Genomic DNA, 12,085 nt, shown 5'->3' with positions numbered 1-12,085 from the left:
GTTTTTCAACCTTCTGAAGTTGATAACATTAAAAATGTTGAGGTCGGCATTAATAAAATACAGTTTATTTATTTTTTTACCAATCCATGCTCACAATGTCAAACAGTGATGTACGAGTTACTTACCTTCGGTAACGATGTATCTGGGAGAGACGTTGGCTAACCGCAGATTCCTTAACTTAGAATTATCCCCAGGCATCAGACTGGATCAGAATTTTTTTTTGCATCAGCTCTGTGTGCGGGGGGGGGGGGGGGGGGGGGGGTTAGAGGGGGGAGGTGGTCGTCCATGGACGTGATGTCAGCGAAGTCATGTAAGTCGTTCCTGGCGCGCTGACGTCAGTTTTCTTTGGCGAAACTTTTCGGCGGCACAACGCGGAGCCACCAACAAAACTGTTAAAGTATGGGAACAGTGTGCGAAGGAGGAAATAATCTGTAAAACAAAGATATCTGATGGTGCATAACACTGTCATAAAAGACAGTAACAGACACTGTCGACTTACAAACCAAGAAGTAAAGGCAGAGCATCGTTCTGAGAAACAACCCCGCGAAGCGTTGACCCTCCCCAGAGGTTGAGTAACAGGGGAAGAAGATCTTGACAGACAAAAGGTAGACTGTTATTACAACGAAGCTCTGTGCCGGCCAACAATCTACTACAAGAAGGCAGTACAAGATCGTCACTTCCCCTATAGTAATGGAAGGCCAAAGCACAGCCCAGCAGATCCCAAGAAGAGGACTGTAGAGGAGACAAGAGCTCTAAGTTGATGGAGGAGGTGGGAGGGAGGGAAAGCAACAGGAGAAGACCCCACACTGGAAGGACAGAGTGGAGGAATGCAGAGAAAGGGAAGAAGAATCTACTGGTGAGACAGAGCAGAAAGCACCGTTCTACAGGGAGAGAAGCCACCTGGAGGGAAGCGGTTGAATATGGCAATTCTTAAAAGCGTGGCACCAATTTGAGCACCCTGGATGAAGAACAGTGCCAACTGAAAGGAGGCAAAGTGGAGAAGCCCATCTGGCAAGGTCTTCACGGAACGGGGAGGATTGGTGGACGTTAAGGAATCTGCGGCTAAACAACGTCTCTACCAGATACACAGTAACCGAAGGCAAGTAACTCGTAATTCTGATAGAGACATCTAGCCGCAGATTCCTTAACTTAGAATAGATACCACAGACATACCCCAAGGGGGGATGGGTCTGCAACAGAACAATTAGAAAGTGCCTGATAGCACTGAGCCGGCCACAGAGCGACGGACTATGGGAAAAGCTGTGGCGGTGCAGCCAGTCAGCAACACAAGCAGCTCGAGAGCAAAAGACAACGGGAGGCAAGGTATCACAAGACTGCCAGAACGGCGCGAGACCATACCAGTGTGAGTATAAGATGTAGAAAAGGCACTAAGCCATATTCCAGAACAAAAGAGAGAGTTCATAACGAAGAACTACTCCCAGAGCTCAATGGTGCACTAAGTTGACACCAACGAAAGCTAGAGGACAAGGAGGGACGTAACCAGAGCCTACCAGGCGAGCCCACGCAAGGGAGGCCGGACAAGCAGCATCCAGGAAGCGAAAGGCAAGAGGCAGGAACTGAGTAACGTCTCAGAAGTACAGGCGGTCACACGAAGGTGACCGGGGCGGACAGCACCATGCTGAAGCGCACCAAGGCGGACCAAAATGAAAACATGCACGTAACAGACAGCTATGGAGTCAACACGGTGGCGTAGCTAAGATGAGTACGGGACTGCCCAACAAGGCAGTTTGAAGGCCAAGGGGAGAACACACCCATGGGAGACAGAGACGCAGGACACAACACCTGGGACGACCGTCATCAGAGGAGCGGTCTCGCAGGCACACCAGACACAGATTAGGGTGACACCCAAAGGAAAAAGACACATCCGAAGGGTGTGGCATCCGAGGCACTGAAGGTGCCTATAGGAACTGTGACGAAGAACACGCATAGCTGTTGAGAACAACATCAGGGCTCCAGACCACCACCTCCAATCTGGAGGGGAAATGCACCTCCACAGAAGGGAGGGACTGTGCAGTACATGAACGGGACAGACAAGACCCTCAATAAAAGAGCATCCAGAAGCGGAGGCCCACCCCAAGGAGGTAACCCTAGGAACCCCCATTGCCGAAGATACAGGAAAGGGCACTGAAGCGCACTACAAATGTGCTAAGAAAAAACACTGCCGTGCAGAACAATGGCAATCTTGAGCACCATGCACCCAACTGCTTCTCAAAAAATGAGGATATAGGACCAGACCTCGCAGAAGCGAAGAGAGGTGGAGGTGTGTAAAAAGGGATACCCAACGGTCAATCCATGGGTATATACATATATATCTCAAAGGGGGTGAGCCCAGAGACCACGTCGCTGAGGGCACTACAGGAGGAGAACCCAATTAATGCACCCTTGGCAGGAGGCAGCCTAATTTTGAAGCATGTTGAAATACATAGTATAAGGAAAAACCTCTAGAAGAGGAGAATGAGGCACACACGCAAGGCGCAAGCAAGGCGAGACCCGTGGCGTTTAGGAGGCAGCGCCAGAAGGTACAGCACTGAAAACCGTCCAACGGTAAAATAATGGCGTCAGTAAACGTAGAGAGCCCAAAGGGATCTCCATGCCTGCCTGGCGCAGAGCGGAGCTACACAATAGCATACAGGTACCCCACCTGGAGTATATCACGCCCCAAGAAAAACAGGGGAACACCTCTTAGGGTAAACCACAGTCAGAGGACAGAACACAACAACCTGTGGAACACCGCCACAGTAGGCTTTCTGCCAGGACAAAAGCGCATAGTCCAATTGGTGGACGCTAAATGAAAGGGTAACCACGCCAGGATTAAACAACCTGAGACCTGCTCAGTACAGACCTATGGGGAGGGCGAAAGCCCGCAAGGAGGCGCTGAACCACCGAATCGGCGTGGGTATCAAACAAAAGGATGCCATCAAAGGGCAGGTCTACAAGGCGTTCCCGGATATTCTCCAGGAAGACTCCATCCCGCAACCAAGCATGGCGTCGTAGTGCAACCGAACCAGCCACAGCCCGGCCTAAGGAATCCGAGGTATCCATGGCCCAATGAATCGTAAATTCCGCCAGATCAAGGCTGTCACGGATAAGATGGAGGAGGTCAAAATGAGCGCCCTCAGAGGATGGAAGACAGAAGAGACTTAGCAGAGTCCCGAAGGGCAACAGTAGCCTGAGCCAAGACACACACTGTATTGAGTGAGTGAAGAGCTGCGTTAGTGGAGGCGAAAATATTACAACCCCACGACTCCAGCCATCTGGACTCCCTGGAGGGAGGAAGCAGCAGCAGCAGTGGCAAGGAAGGAAAAGCAGTTTGTAGAACAAGCCCCTAACGTCTGGATGAAAAAAATAAGCAAACTGGATCGTTTGGAGAAGGGCGGTGCATGATAGAACGAGCCACCGGATCACCCAACGCCGGCTGAGCCTAGGTGCCCAAAAGGGCACCATTAAGAGAAGCTTCAAAAGGCAGAAGCGGCCCAACATTCCCCGAACCGTGGTGGAGGACAACCAACAGCGGGTCAACAGGCAAGGGGACCGAAGGGGGCTGCATACTCAGAATGCGGGCAGCCAAGGAAACAACTCTTATAAATGCCGCACCAGCCTCCGAGGAGGGGACAGTAACTCATCTGTGGGTGAGGGCTGTAAACTAAGTCTCCCACCCCAAAGGGGTAGTCCGATGAACGGAGGATGAGTCCAATGTCCAAAGGAAGGTAGCCCCGTTGACGAATCAGGGTCCTGTTGGGGCTTCCGAGGAGGCAGAGAGTCCGCCAGAGCCACAAATTCCAAGGAGGGGGAGAGGCAAGGATGGATCCGGCGTAGTCGGACGTCGGGGTGACGTCAAACTCCCCCCGGAAGCCTCCGGAGAGGAGTCAATGATCTGGCGGCGCCAGGGCATCCTTGTCTGGCGTCGACTCGGCCTCGTCCGGCACCGACTCGGCCTCAACCACGACAGGCTCTGGTTCGGAAGTAAGGAACGGTGTTGGAGCCGGGGATGCAAGCCTATGGCGCTGGACCAGTGCCGACTGAGCCTCAACCACAACAGGCTCCTGTTCCGAAGAAAGGATGGTACCGGAGCCGGGGAGGCAAGCCTAAGGTGCCGAACCGGCGCCGGCTCACCCTCTGAAAAGACAGCCGCCTTTCCGGAAGGCCGAGGCGGGCTCGGAGCTAAGCTTCGAGCACCAGCAACCACCTGGGATTCCACAGGGAGCCCCACAGGACTATGCCGCGGTATGGGGTACTATGGATCGAACAGGTCAACCCAGCCGTGCCGTGCCCTGACGACGCCATATATTCATCAGCCCGAGAGGCAAGGGGCTCAGTTGGCGCCGGGGGGGGGGACAAACTCACCGGCGAGTCCACCGGAGACCCCGCACGTAGCGGAGGGTTCGAGGACGCCCCAGGGAGAGGAGGGAACCCAAGGGAGGCCTGCAGGGGCGGGTCATAGGCCGCCATCTGGGACCGAATGGCCCGGCGCCAGGAAAAGGCGGATAGGGGAGGGACGACTCCGGGGGGCGCAAGTCCGGAGAAATATGGGAACTAGTGCTCCCGACAACAGAAGGAAGGGAGGTCGAGGACCTCAGCGACATGCGCCGGGACTTACCAGGAAGGGGTGAGCAATGCCCACAGGAACCAGTCGGCGACGCCGCCGCAAACGGAACCCACTGCCACCGGGTCCTGCCACCGCAGAGGCGGCCGAGGGCTGTGACGATTCCGACCGGGACAGGCGAGCCAAAAGTAGCTTCATCCGGCGCTCCCTCCGGGACATTAGCTTAAGTTGTTGGCCGGCGTCGCAATCTGTCGAGTCGTGGTGTTCGCCCAGACACCACATGCAGATAAGGTGTGGGTCCGTCGCGGCCATTTGCTGCGAACATGAGGCACACATTTTAAAGCCCGAAGGCATCAAACACTGTTTCAGACGCGAATCGTCAAAGGGGCCTGAAAACAGGCCAGTGGAACCGCTTACTCCAGATCAGCGTTGCACGCGGAAAAGAAGGAAACTGACGTCAGCGCGCCGAGAGGGACTTATATGACCTCGCTGATGTCACGTCCGTGGACGACGTCAGGGCGGGGTCGTGAGGCGCCGTCCCCCGGAGCGCAGAGGTGCTGCTGCTGCTGCAAAAAAAAATCCGGATCCAGGCTGATGCCCAGGGATAATTCTAAGTTAAGGAATCTGCGGCTAGATGTCTCTATCACATACTATGTAACCTTTGACCCCTCCCAACTTCCAGCAGTATACAACCTAGTCATTATGTATTCATGCATGTGGTTGGTACTGCACATATTACAAACTGATTGTATCGTGGTGCAGACTGAATGTGTAGAGCAGCACTTGAGACACACTTATGTTTATGTAGGAGTTGTTAAGGCATTCTTGAATGAAAAATTGTGTTGGGCATGATCTAAGGAGTAGTTGAGCTGGTTTCACGAGGTGAATCACACTCCCTTACAGGTGCATTCTCAGGTGGTTAGTTGGGTATGGTAAGTAGGATGTAGCAATGTCTACGTTCAGAAATCACCTGGAATCAAAAGGGCTCAGGGCAAGGTGCATATTATATAGACATTTTGAAATTATTATTTTGACCCACATCTCATCCTACCTACACACAAGCTTAATGGGAGAGGAAAACAAAGGGACTCATTAACTTGCATTCAAATCTTTGTGACTAGGTAGTAACAAGCCACTGCAGAGCAGCATTTCAGATTAATATGGTCATTACAGGTGAAGTTTTTACTTGTTATATTTTTGATATGCTACTCAGATGTTCACAGACACACACTGTCAAAAGATTTTTGTTGCGACTGGAAAAGGTAGGGCAGAGGCGATACTGATTTTCTCTCTGTATTTTACAGTTCTTCAGTTTTTGTGGTAGTGAGGAGATAGCAAGGAGAGCAGGAAAAATGTACACTTCATCTCCTTCCTTATATTTTTGTTGAGGGTGTGAATGGTTCCAACTCTCCATATATGTGTATACCCATTCATATCTTTTTTGGCTAAATAGCAGTTTTTTAGTCGATAATCTGACATGTTGTTTTAATTAAACACACAAATATCTCAATGGCTGAGTAGGATTGGTGGTTTTCATTCATACCGAAAGGCATAGTGGTTTCTACATATTCATGGGTACACAGATGACGGACAGCATTGGTACAGTTCATTTGCAATCAATTATATTAAGGCAGAAATAACCGGTTTTATCAATTAAATCAACAGTATTAATTCCACGAACCTCAAAAAGGTAAAATAGTGAATTGGAACTTCTTGGATTAGAAGTTGTGAACTTGTAGGTTAAGTCAATTTCTGGTGTGCAGAAAATAACCCCTGAAATGTCTTACCAGAAGCTGAACTTGCTAGAACTGACTCCTGCAACAGCCCAATCGATGTTTAAGAGCTATGACAGACTTGGTACATACTCTGAATCAAAATCTTTGTGAGAACTCTGTGGCTGTGTAGAAAATGGAACACCATTGCATTCGGGGAATAAGGTCGCAGTGTAATGTGATGCTTTGCTGATGTTTTGAAAGTTAAAGAGTGCTGCAATGCACAGGTCACCAAAGAACTGTATCATGACAGACCTATATCAGTGCTTGGTTCAGGTCCACTTCGATGTGCAACATGACAGCGCAACAGGAGTGAATTGTGCAAGATCTCAGCCTAGGGGTAGCGGTACGTGTTGTGTCATATGGACCTTGGGGTCACTGTTGACATTGCTAAGTTAGCATGAGTTCTGCTGCCATGATGCTACTTTTGTGCACGTTACTACATGACTTTATTTCGCAACACTCTGTTTGTGCCTTTCACATGAGAACTGTCTGTTTTCTGCGTTCTCAGTCTGTTCCTGGAGTTTAGTCTAACAAAGTATGCAAGGTCGATAAGCAATGCCCCTTGGTATTTTGTTCTGGTCAGTCCCTAACACCTAGACAAAACATGCTAACACAGCTGCTACTGCTGGAACACATGCTTTGATATTTTTGGGATGCATGTGGTTAAAGCCACTTGGAGAGGGACCTTTCCAGGGAGTAGAGCTATGCTGTTACTATGATGTAGGAATACCATCTAGGCACTAAGGTATGGGGTCGGCTGACAAAACCCAGAGATCTTCTTTCATATACTCAAACTTCTTCTAATCAAGGGGAGGGTAGTTAGGCCTTATAGTCCATTTTATCCACATTCTGCATACGATGAAAACCCCCTTCATAATCTATGGTCTTGCTACAATGCTAACTGCTTTAAGTTTATGTGTTTTGCTGCTGGTAGTGGCTCGTATACTGCATTATAGAGCACTATAGTTAAAATAAACATTTTGAACTATAACAATGACTCTGTCAATTCTTATTGTGGAACGGTATGAGTGAGTGAGTGTAAGGGTACGTCTTGCTTCCGCGGTTCCTAGGAGAATCAGGAGTGTTGTGTCTGGGTTGTCTAATCATTTGAGACTTCGTGATTATGTAGGAGAGCAAGTGACACACTATAGCGTGTTGGTTTTGGGATTTGGGTACTGAGGCGGTAGGAAGGCTCAGCCCCTACACAAGAGGTCCTGTTTTCCTGCACATAGTTCTGTGTATGTGCAGAATCCCTGCAACATAGCGCCGCCAAGATTTGGTCTGGTACTTATCTGCAAGACTCCTGAGTAGTGCTTGTGCTTGTCCACAATCCCCCTGCTCCTGCGACAGTTGTGATGGGGTAGCCTCCTATATTGAGATGTATAGGTTTTTCAAGCTTGAATTTTAAAAGGTCCTCTTCTTTCTTTGGCCTGTTATTGTGCTGCCGCTTGTAAGTTGTTATTTTCTTTTGTTTTTATTTTGGCGGTTGCCATAGTGGGTCCTAGCCGCGCTCCAGTTACAGCTTATTTGCCTCAATATGGAGTCCCTGTTGCCAGTGCTGATCTTACCTTTGTTGTTGAAGAGAATGCTGCATATCATTTTGAGGTGTATTTCTCGCGGGTCACCTTTCCGGTAATGGATGGAACTGATAATTTATTTCACGAATATACTGCCATCGCGATACTGTGGGAATATCGACCTTATCAATCTCTTGAAATTCCGTTAAGGGCTTGGCAACACACCATATGGTTGAATGGCACCCTTCCTCACCCTTTGACAGCGGGTTCGTTTAGGCCCTTTATCGACTGATGGGGCCATATGGCCTGCTTTGGCTGGGTATACCCCACATCCAAATGATGTAACTGTTACTGTCGCAGAGCTATGCGTATTACATACATAATTAATACATGTACGTAGAGCTGTTACAAAGTTCATATTGCGCAAGATGTAGGTGGGAACACCTGGAGTTGCTGCTCAATCACCGGGTCCCGGTGGTATAGTTATCAGTCCTGTCATGATTAATTCAGTGATGAGCAAGCGCCCACAAAATAAGGATGAGCTTCCTTATTGGCTTGAAGAAAAATGTGGGCAACACGAAGCTGTTTTTTCATACACAACACCTGTGGAGAAACACAGGATCCTGACCATGAGCTTACCGCAGTCCTTGTTCCCGAGTTAGGGGATTGTAACACTTGGGGTTGAATATGCTACTTACCAGTATGCATCTGTTCTTGGCATGTAGGGCTGCTAACATTCATATCTTAGCATTAGATCGCCGCCTAGTGTTGGGTCCGGATGATCGCACATTGTTGTCCTGGAAGAGTCTTCGAAGTGTCCTGAGATAGGTGGCTCCTCCCCTGGACTACAGTGCGCATGGGCATCGGCTCCATCCCCAGATTGTTTTTCGCCATTGTGGCAGAAGATGGAGTGTAAACTGTAAATGATGTCCATGCTAATGATTGAATACAATAGTATATCTGCAGCTGCGACAGGCACCGGGGAGGAGGGTGGGCGATATGAATGTTAGCAGCCCTACATGCCAAGAACAGATGCATACTGGTAAGTAGCATATTCAGTTCGAGGCATGTGGGCTGCTAAATTCATATCTTAGCATAGAATATATAGCAGTCCCTCCATCAGCGGCGGTTGCCCGTGCCAGCTGCAGAAACCTGAAAAAGTGTTTTGAGAACAGCCTGTCCTACAGCAGCTTGCTGCTTGGAATGCACGTCAACACAGTAGTGTTTTGTAAAGGTATGTGGTGTAACCCACGTGGCTGCTCTGCAAATGTCCTCTAAAGGAATGTTCCCTAGGAACGCCATGGATGCCCCCAATTTGCGTGTGGAGTGCGCCCTTGGGGGTATTGTTAAAGTGCGCTTGGCCTTGTGATAACAAATTTGGATGCACTTAACAATCCATCTGGCTATTCCTGCTTTGGAAATCGGGTTGCCTTTGTGTTGTGGTGAGAAGGCAACAAAAAGCTGTTTTGTTTTCCTAAAGTGTTGTGTCCTGTCTATGTAGTACATCAACGCCCTCCTTACGTCTAACGTATGGAGCATTCTTTCCGCCACCGTTTGCGGGTTTTGGAAGAATGCCGGCAAGTCTATAGTTTGGTTGAGATGAAACTGTGACACCACCTTTGGAAGGAATTTGGGGTTAGTACGTAGCACTACCCTATTTGGATGAATTTGAATGAATGGCTCTTGTATTGTGAGCGCTTGTAGCTCACTAACACGCCTCAGTGACGTAATAGCAATCAGGAAAGCTACTTTCCACGTCAGGAATTGTAGTTCACACGAGTGTAGTGGCTCAAATGGTGGTCCCATCAGTCTGGTGAGGACCACATTGAGGTTCCACACCGGAGCTGGCGGTGTTCTTGGGGGAATGACTTGTTTCAGACCTTCAAGGAAAGCTTTAATGGCAGGCACTCTGAAGAGAGAGAGATGCTGCCTATTTTGAAGGTAAGCTGCGATGGCGGATAGATGTATCCGAATCGAAGTGAACGCTAGCTTGCACTTGTAAAGATGCAACAGGTAGCAAATGATGTTAGGGATAGATGCATCTAGCGGGTTGATGTCATTGGTGGTGCAGTAAATGACAAAACGCTTCCATTTTGCCGCATAGCATGCTCTGGTTGTTGGTTTCCTTGCCTCCTTGATGATGTCCATGCATTCAGGAGGTAGGTTGAGGTACCCAAACTCTAAGACTTCAGGAGCCAGATCGCCAGGTTGAGCTGTTGCGGATCTGGATGCTGAATTTCTCCATGGTTCTGCGTCAAAAGCCTGGGCGTGAGGCGCAGTCTTTGATGCGGAACCACTGAGAGTTCGAGGAACGTGGTGTACCAGGCCTGGCGCGCCCACGTTGGAGCAACTAGGATGAGTGTCATCGAGTGCTGCCTTAGTTTTTTCGCCACCAGTGGTATCAGAGGTGTCGGCGGAAAAGCGTACGCAAATTTGCCTGACCAGTTCATCCATATCGCATTGCCCTGCGATTGCGGGTGTGGGAACCTGGCGGCGAAGCTTTGGCATTTTGCGTTCTCCCTTGTGGCGAACAGGTCTATCTCTGGATGACCCCACCTTTGGAAGTACGGCTGGAGTACTGATGGATGTATCTCCCACTCGTGCATTTGATGGCTGTATCTGCTGAGCAGATCCGCCATCTGATTGTCCTTCCCTGGGAGGTGCTCCGCCATGAGGAAGATGTTCCTCTGAATGGCCCACTTCCACATGCTCTGAGCCAGATGAGACAGCTGCGGTGAGTGGGTGCCTCCCTGCTTCTGGATGTAGTACATCGCGGTCATGTTGTCCGTCCGGACTAACACCACTTTGTTGCACAGATGTACAATGAAGGACTTGAGCGCCATGAAGATCGCCATCAGTTCTAGATAGTTGATGTGCATCTTCTGTTGCTGCGTTGTCCATAGTCCCTGCACTGTGAAATTGAGCAGATGAGCTCCCCATCCCTGGAGAGATGCGTCCGTTGTTAGGACAATCTGTGGCACTGGCTCCTGGAACAGTCGGCCCTTGCAAAGGTTGTGCGGAGTCCACCAATGCAGAGAGTCGTATGCCCGACTGGTAACCAACACTAGGTCTGTTAATTGTCCCTGAGCCTGTGTCCACTGATTCGCTAAGCACTCCTGGAGCGGGCGCATATGCAACCGTGCGTGAGGGACTATGAAGATGCAGGAGGCCATCATGCCTATCAACTGCATGAACACTCTCGCTGGAAGTGAGTGTTGTGGTCTGAACTTTCGGATTAGAGACTGCATGCTCTCTATCCTGACTTGGTTTGGTTGAGCTGTGGCCGTCAGGGTATCGATTGTCGCACCTAGAAACTGCCGGACATGTGCCGGCTGAAGATGCGACTTTGGGTAATTCAACGAGAAACCCAAGTCGTGAAGGAGGTGAATGGTGGTTGACATGTCTGCGGCGCACTGCTGTTCCGACTTGGCTTGAACAAGCCAGTCGTCCAGGTAGGGGTAGACATGGATGTTCTGCCTCCTGAGGTGCGCTGCCACTGTCGCCAGGCACTTGGTAAACACCCTTGGGGCCGTGGTGACTCCGAAGGGTAGGACCTTGAACTGATAATGCCTGCCTTGGATTGTGAATCTGAGGTATTTTCTGTGGGACGGGTGCAGTGGAATGTGGAAATAAGCATCCTTGAGGTCTAAGGTTGCTAAGAAGTCCCCTTGGTTTAACAAGGGAAGAATCTGTTGCAGTGTAAGCATATGGAAATGTTCTGACAGTATATACAGATTGAGGGGACGGAGATCCAGAATTGGTCTGAGAGAACCGTCCTTCTTTGGAATAAGGAAGTACAGGGAATATACCCCTGTGCCTTCCTCCCCCACTGGCACGAGCTCGATTGCTCCTTTTTGCAGCATCACCACCACTTCCTGCTGCAAATAGTGCAAGTGCTCTGCGGACATAGGCCTTTGCCTTGGTGGAATGTTGGGTGGAGTGGACTTTAACTCTAGACAATAACCGTACTGAACAAGTTGTCGCACCCACCTGTCTGTGGTGATGTTGAACCAGACGGGCAGGAACTGTTGTAGTCTCCCCCCGACAGGTGTTAAGTGGTCGGGGGGCAGTGACAGAGAGTCACTGTTTGCTTGGGGTAGAGGCGCGTGAGTTGTTGTTCCCTCTGCCACGTCCTCTGGTGCTGTTTCCTCTGTAGCCCCCCTTGTTCTGTTTGGGGTACGAGGATTGTGCTCCACCTCTAGAGAATTGTGACTGCTGACCCATTTGTC

At 49.8% G+C, this 12,085-nt stretch overlaps 1 protein-coding gene across 1 annotated transcript in view; it reads right to left on the bottom strand.

Moving 5' to 3' along the window:
- LOC147685096 (uncharacterized) overlaps window positions 1-12,085 on the bottom strand; it is a 1,199,247-nt gene that overhangs the window by 334,589 nt on the left and 852,573 nt on the right. The gene's annotated exons all lie outside the window — the stretch shown is intronic.

The sequence above is a fragment of the Lissotriton vulgaris genome, chromosome 10 (assembly GCF_964263255.1).
Source record: "Lissotriton vulgaris chromosome 10, aLisVul1.2, whole genome shotgun sequence".
NCBI lineage: Eukaryota > Metazoa > Chordata > Amphibia > Caudata > Salamandridae > Lissotriton > Lissotriton vulgaris.
Note: the sequence above shows the minus strand (reverse complement) of the source record. Positions and strands in the feature narration are given on the sequence as shown.